General features: G+C 41.8%; 1 long non-coding RNA gene across 1 annotated transcript in view; it reads left to right on the forward strand.

Moving 5' to 3' along the window:
• LOC113744426 (uncharacterized) overlaps positions 1-8,224 on the forward strand; it is a 30,156-nt gene extending 21,932 nt beyond the window's left edge. Inside the window, exon 3 of the long non-coding RNA XR_003461517.1 lies at positions 7,942-8,224. This is a non-coding gene — a long non-coding RNA (uncharacterized LOC113744426). The remainder of the gene's footprint in view (positions 1-7,941) is intronic.
• Positions 8,225-8,535: the final 311 nt, after the last annotated feature.

Here is an 8,535-nt window from a genome sequence, read left to right on the forward strand (position 1 = left end):
AAAACATAGAAGTGAAAATAAATCAGCTGCAGTTAAATATTTCAAATTATTAAATTTGCATAACTGTAAAGCATTTTTTTTTTCATTCATGTTTTCTCAACATCCTTGTTGCAGAGTTACAGTGACACACACTCAGGCTGCGTTTCAAACGTCCAACAGCCAAAATGTGCGCAGCCCACGCACGGCACAGTCCCACCACTGAACCACCGCAGCGTCTGTGTGGCAAAGAATATTTCCAGCTCCACATAGTTGCTTTACAAGCTCCTTCTTTTGGCCTGAGACATGGGAGAAAGTGTGAAATGTGTCCCACCCTTACACTTTTCCTTTTTAACTCGGCCAAGAGCTGCGCACGAAGCAAAGCCCGGCTCTGAGAGAGGGATCCCGGAGGGATTAAAGGGGAGCTGCGGGCCTCCCTCCAGGACACGGACAGACCTCCTTCCCATAGTTGCTTCTAGGAGATACCGAAGGCTCTCTCTCATCTATCCTCACGTCAGCTCAAAATGGACGCGTCGGTGTTGTGGCTGCACATACAGGTGAGATGCAATGATGTAACAATCAGGGCTGCATCGGTGCAGAAAATGCAGTTTGGACTCTTTTTGGATTTTGCTCTAAGGAGCTTTTTTTTTTTTTTTTTTAAAGATGATTTAACATAAATCATACCAAATGATAACAACAGGCTCAAACTATTTGTAGCACCTAATATCTGCACCTCATGCATGTCCTCCTGTTTCATTGTCATATTAGTCCCCAATACTGACCCCAGCTCCACAGCATGCAACTGTATCCACAGTAATGATAGGTAACATCAGCCTGTCTACCTGTGAGGCCTGCATTGCTAAATAATGAGTCGTGCCCCCCCCCCCCTCTCTATAATTAGGCAGGCAGGTAGGAGAATGCTGTGATTACTCAACGAGTGACTCGAGGAGTTAAGTAGTGCCCTGAAGGTGAGGCCGTGGCCTCATCTCTCCTGTGCAAATAGGTGGAGGGATTATTTAGACCGTGTATGAAGGGGGGGGAGGGAGGTGTGGGGGGTGTTTCTGTGGCCAGGGCCTGTCTGATGGTCACTCCCGCAGCGTAAATAGTTATTCCGAAATAACAGAAAGGCTGATGCGCACTGCGGAAAGGTGGAAAACAAGCTCACACCCCGTCAGGAGAAGAGTTTGAGTTTGAGTGTGTGTGTGTGTGTGTGTGTGTGTGTGTTTGTGTTTCTGAATCAGGGTCAGCTGTTTTAATCTGGTCTTAATCACAGAAAAGAGGACTTGCTGTTCTTTCTGTTGCCCCCTCAACCAGCGGCGCCCAGCGACCCCCCCCCCACTCTTCTCTCTCTCTCCCTCCCTCCCTACATCTCTCTCTATATATCTCTCTCTTCTCTCTCTCTCTCTCTCTCTCTCTCTCTCTCTCTCTCTCTCTCTCCCTCTCTCTCTCTCTCTCTCCATCCAGGACAATCATAATAAAGCAGAGCTGGTGGCATTAGTATGTAAGGCCTGTTTCCGCTGAGCGAGGAGCAGAGAAGTGCTTTTGAACCGTATGTCGTCCAGACTCTGTAGAATCAATCAGGAGGGTTTTGCGAGCTTGACGCTGGGCAGCTCGACAGGATGGAAAGCCCTTTTGTAACGTCGCAGTCGTTTTTCTAACTCGGAGCAGAGCTCGGAGAGTCCGCCTGCATGTCAACAAGCCAAACACCCAACCAGCCGGCCTGCCCAGACGCACAGACAGATACACAACAGCCTGTTAGACAGACTGCCAGCAAGCCATGATATTTACTGCATAAAGTTTCCACTACTATGGATATTTATCTACTTCAAAACATGTGAGCAGGACGAGGATGAAGTCACCCTCTCATCACTGGGGCTATTATGAGGGATGGATGCTTCCAAGTTGTATTTTTTTTTAATTTTTTTTTTACTTTGAAGCAATCCCCATTGAAGTGCGTTGAAAACGCAGATGTCACAGTTTCCAATCGGCAGTGAAATTAGTGATGTTTTGATTGCGCAGGGCTCGGAGATTACCAACGTAAACAGGTCTGGTGCATAGATCATCATTTCAAGAGGAGGCATCATCCCTTTTTTCCACTTTATCCAAACTCGGCGGGCCTCTTTGGCTTAGTGCTGATGAGAAGCGGACGTCCAGCTTCCAGTTTTTCATCTGAGCATCAACCTTATGCTGGCGAGAGTGATATTTCCTTTTGGTAGTACATTTAAATGGCCGACCACCAAAACTGGCTGCTCTAGTCACCACAGTTTGGACTTAGCTTGTCTAAAAAGACATCTTTCCATCACATCCTTTGGCTTAAAAAAAAAAAAATATATTATTTAGTTTTTCTTTCATTTTAGATTTAACATCCCTGCAAAAAATGTTTCTATTGTCAAGGGATGCTGATGGAGGAGGCTAATCATTAAAATTATACTATTTTTTTTTATCCACCTCCATTCATTTCTTTAACACTTCTGAAAATTCTGTTTTAGACTCTGGTGGAGACACCAAAGTTCCCAAATATACCAGGATGATTTTGGGGGCATTGTGTATGCAATGATGTTCAAGATATCAAGAGTATTTCCAGTGTTTTTTTTCATAAAATTATAGTCATATTCAAGATGTAACATCCTAAAAATGAATAAAATCACATGTACTCTGTAATTTAGCCACATTTTAGTTGATAAACATGGAATCCAAGAACAAATATTAAAGTACTGTAATCAGAAAAAAAAACCCTTTTCAACAAAGACAAAATCAGAAAACTATCAGCTGACCTGCCTGATAGTATTAATCACAAGAATAATAATGTGTGTATTATTTTTTGAATTGAAAACCAGAGTTTAGAGCAAGCTATTGTGCGCGGTGGCGGCTCCAAATGGCAGCAACAGGTAACTGTATGAAAACTGTGTGAACCTCAATACCCAGAAATCCTTAAAATACTGCAGCGTGACGTCTTTAAACTGCACACATCTGCCTCACGTTCATCAACCCGGAGAGTCTTTATGAACCAAAGAGAAGAACAAAAGATGTAACATTGTGCAGATGAGCACGTTGAAGAATCAGTTTTTCCACTTCCTGTGATTTCCTTCAATTGATCGAATCTGAATCTGACATAATTTGGCAGATTAAGTGTTGGTAGGGAGTAAGATGAGTATGTTTTCATATAAAATCCTTATTAGCTGTAAATCCCTCCCAATGCTTTGCCTCCTCTATGATACAGCATGGAAATTCAGGCTCTTAAAAATCAAAATGTTTTGGAATCTCAGAAGTGTGCTGCTGCTGTCTTTGTTTTGTTTATCAAGCACAACAGCAGCAGAGACACAGCATACAAATAGGTCCTCCAGGATCCACTCCCAGGCCAGCAGGAGTTCATGTCCAGAGGCAAAGGTCTTAAACAATAAACCATCACTATGCTCTGCACAGTAAGATTTTAAGCCGTGGATATTTATTCCACAATGAGGTTTCCATATCTGTTTATCCCTTCAATCCACCTGCATCTATAAATGATAAAAACTAATCCAGAGGAGCAGGCCTGTTTTGTATTCAGAAACACCTTGAGCTACATGGAGCGTATGGTGCTATAATATCTGTGTTGTCCCAAATGGGATTAAAGTACTGATTTCACTCACTGAGGGAGTTTGTATTGGACATGATGTCTGGGCGTGAGTCTGGTTGGGGCTCCCGCAACCTCATTGATAATCACTTAAAAACAGATTTCCAATATCAGCTGCACAAAAATCAGTCTTTAAAAAAAAAAGTCTTTCCCTTTTTCCTTTTTTTTTTTGGTTCTTCAGTTTTGATAGATTGTTTTATTTACTGTCTCTCTCCAACATCTGGATTCTGGCCTCTGGAGCGGCACACAGCACTGAACAAGCTTGGCTGTGGCTCGGTGAGCTCTGAGATTTATGGTGGAGGCTTATAGCACTCTGCTGTGTTTGGGATAGCGCTGCCCTGCGCCGTCCCACTAAGATCACTATACTCTCTCCTCCCCTGCATCCCCGCTTTCAATCCAGCCTCTGGCTCATCGAGGAAAACTGTCCGCCCCCTTATTCCCCTCTCAGGCTGCTTCTGTCACCAGCGAAGGACAATAAAAACCACAAGGTCATGTGGCTGCTCTGATTACAAGAGAATGTGGGTTTGTAGCAAAGGGGATCAACTAGGCTGCAAAGTTCTTCACAATGGGGTGATTTAAGTGATCTTTTAAGCAGTACAAACTGTGAAATATTTTTATAACTATTGATGATCTCTTGGCAGATTAAATCCATTTTGTCCAAATCCACCTATCCAAAATGACAAAAGAGAAACCTTCTTTCTTGAACCTTAAAGAAATATTTTGACATTGTGGCAAACACACACATTTGATTTCTGGTGTAAAGTTAGATGAGAAAATCAACACTACACCCATGTTTGTTTGTTAAATATAAGGCTAGAGCTAGCAGCTGGTTGGCTTAGCTTTGCGTAGAGGCAGGAAACAAGGGGCTAGCCTGGCTATGTACACATTTCAACATGGTACATTTTGCTTGTTTAACCTGTACAAAACCCAACGTGTAGAAATGATAATTATCTGTTTTGCAGGCAGTTATGTGCTGGAACGTTGCACATCACTTGCTAAACTATCAGTGGAAAATCCAAGAAGTTACTCCTCAGAGCCAAGAAACAGTCTGGCACCATAACCCCTCATAAAATGACGAATTGTTGGTTTAACATGGTTTAAACAAGACCGAATGTGTTAATTAGTGCAGTGGATTCTAGATAGAGCCAAGCTAGTTTGTAGTCTTTGTGTCTAAGTTAACTGGCTAATGCCTTTCGACTTATATTTAGCAAACTTTTATTCGATGAGGCGGATAATACAACTCATCCATCCATCCATTATCTGTAACCGCTTAGCCTCATTGTCACACAGACAACTCTTATAATATAAAAGTCTAAAGGCATTAGCCAGTTAGCTTAGCACAAAGACTACAAACTGCTAGCCTGTTCTCTCTAGCCAGAGAGAACATTACTACAAATGTCAAACTTTTGCATTGAGCAAGAAGTTTTAATTGCTCAAATCTAACGAAACCTTAACCATGGAGGTGAAAGATCAGACCAGATGCTAATATCAATTATCGATCATTTTTAATGGTCATTTATAGCAGTTTTGATGTTGTCAAACTATGAAAACATATGTTTATAACACAAAACATATGTTTTCATACTAGTGTGTGCATACTGACTCTGGATCATGAACTAAGTGTTTGATGAGACATTTTATTTTACAAAAACAAAAAGCTCTCACTTGCTTAATCTCATTTCACTAAAACTGAAATATGTTTGTACTGGGGCTGGAGGTCATTATGACATTTTGAACATCACTGCTAGTCACGTCTCTCTGGCAACTGTGTCAACTGTTACTCTTCCTCATTTTTGGGCAAAGGGAAAGGAACACGTCCAATTTTCCATCATTTGAGGTGCATTAAGCTACTTCCCCTTCTCTCTTTGTCTGTCGGCTCAACTTCACCGGGGCTGCCCAGGGTGTCTGTAAAAATCCTTTTGGCCTTTTGTATAAAGCGTTCCCATAATTAGAGATCAGTTTAAATGTAATGAAATTGTACTTGAGAAATGATGTCTTGATAAGTTGTTTTTGGCACAAAGACCTAAAGAGCCTAAAGCTTATTCAGCACATAGCTTGATAATTGCATATTTTTTGGTGCATAGCCATCACTGTTAGATACTCATCATCATGTTAGAAGTGTGTATGACAACAAAATGTTTAGGGCATGTGGATGCTTGTGGGTATCTTGCTCTAACTGGGTATGTGAAGGTAGCAAAACCTTGGGCATGGGAACTGCCAAAGGTTACTCAGAGGAAGGCTCTGCACTGGGCCTGATACATGTGTATATAAACCTACTGACAGCAGGCTGGAAAAACAACCTGGCAAATGGAGAGAATGGAAAGTAGAGTGAAGAGTAAACGAGGAAGAGAGAGAGAGAGAGTGTGTCCAATCCGACCCGCCCTGGTTTCGACCTATAGCTCTCTTTGTGTTCCCCTGACACAAAGATTTATTAAGCAAACATTACCGTTCCCAAAAATACATATTGAAACAATTTTTGGACAAACACGAGAGACAAAGTGAGCGTCCTGCGCTGTCATGGGAGTTTGGAACTCAGGGCGAGGCGGCGAGGTAGCAAGGAGAGCAGCAAGTGCATTAGTAGTCTCGCTTCAGGAGCCCTGAAAAGGTAAGCAGGCCGGGGCGGCAATGTGGGCCGTCACACAAGAGCGAAGGACTGTCAAAAGAGAAACAAAAAGGAGGGAGAAATGATTAAGAAGCTGCCATGGCCTCCTTGCCTGTCAGTGTACCTGCCTGCTCAGTGGAACCAGGCCGAGCAAAGGCTTGAGCTTGGAGAGTGTAAACAGTTATAAACACACTCCCATGTAGATGTGCACGGACTCACTCACACACAGCTGTATGTCCTCAATGCACATGCACTCACACACGTGTGTATCACTGCAGTTTTCAGGTCATCCTCTGACTTGGCTAAATGCTGACTGCTGAAGTTGATTTATACTTTTCAACTGAATTATTGTGGTAGCTGTAGCTCCACAGGTGAATGACTGTGATCCACCAAAAATAGGTTATTCAAGCTGAACAAACATTGCAGAGATCGTGATTAGTCTGCTTCTACTACTTCAAATGACCAATTATGCTTCCTCTAACAGACAGACCAGAACGTGACCGAGTGAAGTTCTATCACATGTTGAAAATAGGAAGTATTGAAGCTACTTGCAACTGACTAAGCTAGGTCAGCAATGACAAACCAAGATCTGTGTAAAATGTTATAAGCTTGGAGGATAGAGTCCACCATTTCTGCCTCCACAGTGAGGGCCCCTGAGAAGTCAGCAGTCCATCCATCTTTTTTCTGCTGCTAGAGTCTAGTTGCAGCAATAGGAGGGTAACCAAGGTAACCCAGGTGTTCTTATAGCCTCGTCCTCCGACTGCTCCAAAGGGGAACTCGAGGTGTTCCCAGGCCAGATGGGATATATAATCTCCCCAACATGTTCTTGGTTTTCCTGGGGTATTCTCCAAGTGGCAAAATAATTTGCTTTTGTTTGACGTCACACATTTATCAATCAAAGTTCACACAAAATTTGACACAAAACTGTATTCGAATAATCTGATTGAAACTGGTGAACAGACTTTAGAAGAAATTAGAAGATTGATTCCACTTCAATACCACTTCTGCCAGGAGATGGTTACTTCATGAGGTCATATCACAACATATTTCCCAAAATACTGAACTATTCTTAGGATTGTTGCTATTTCGATTTTTTAAAATGTTTCCTTGTTAGAAGCCTTGTTAAGAAGTGTTTACTGCATTGCTATTTGAATGCTGAAAATGGAAAACTTGAAACATTGTCAGGTTAAACTGGACTTTTATGGACACACATGTAGATCTCACATCCAATAATGAATACATATGGTGCATTGAGTTACACCCCAGCTTTTAGAGAGCTGACAACACACCCTGAACTGACCACAGTGTCAGTTTTATAAAGCCACGTGGATTTCATTTCTTTCTGAGAGGTCAATACATCAAAACAACATCTATTGAGGTGACATGTTTTTGGCAAGGTTCAAGATTTCTTGCATCAAGTAAACTTTATTTATTGATCAAGGAAACCACCAAAGTTGAACGAGCCTCCTGTACATATTTGCTCAGGAACCTTAGCCTTGTTTGTCCATCAACAAAAGGTCAACCACATATTTTATTTCTCACAATGCACCAAACTTATTTTTTTAATGTGGGAAGTTCTTGGATCTGAGAAAGTTGTGGACTGAATGTAGTCAAGCACATATTTACATGTGCACACACACACAAGCTCAGACTCACATCCTCCCTTTAAAAAAAAAGTGATCTATGTGTTTTTCAAAAAGGACACGTAGGTGAAACTCAACATGCCTCTTCTCTTGTCTCTCTTTCTCAGAATGAAAGGTATTCAGGAGGGAGAGGACAACGTCGCCCCACCGGACAATTTACTGCCCTTCTCTGGGAATTCCACATGATCCAGGTATGGGAATGGAGAATGGGAAAAGCTGGAGCAGTGAACTCATCCTGGCAGTTTTATCTTGATTGTCAGATAAAATGGTATCTGCTGCTCTAAATCTGTATGAGACTCTTTAGCAAGAAGCACTTTAGCTCCTTCTCACGTTCTGGCTTCTGATAAAATAAAAAAAATCGCACAAACACTGTGTCATTAGCAAGGCCAATAAAAGTGCAAAAGGTCTGGAGCCTCTTCTGAAGACTTTTCTTTAAAGCAACAACATACTTGTGGAGAAATACCCCTTCTTTCAAGTTCATCAATCAAAATCTCTTAAATACTTAGCCTCTGCTCTGTGAAAGTGATATCAGTTGGGTGACTCGCTTTGTGAAGTGTTTCGAATGCGAGCACTGCATCCTTATGTAAGAGTACGGATAAAACTATGCATGAAGATTTAGGACTAACCTGATAACAACTATGATTTACAAAATAGACTACAAAAAATGTCTGATCTATGACTCTGTTTCCGCCAGATGCTTA

Source organism: Larimichthys crocea, chromosome XXII (genome assembly GCF_000972845.2).
Source record: "Larimichthys crocea isolate SSNF chromosome XXII, L_crocea_2.0, whole genome shotgun sequence".
Lineage (NCBI taxonomy): Eukaryota > Metazoa > Chordata > Actinopteri > Sciaenidae > Larimichthys > Larimichthys crocea.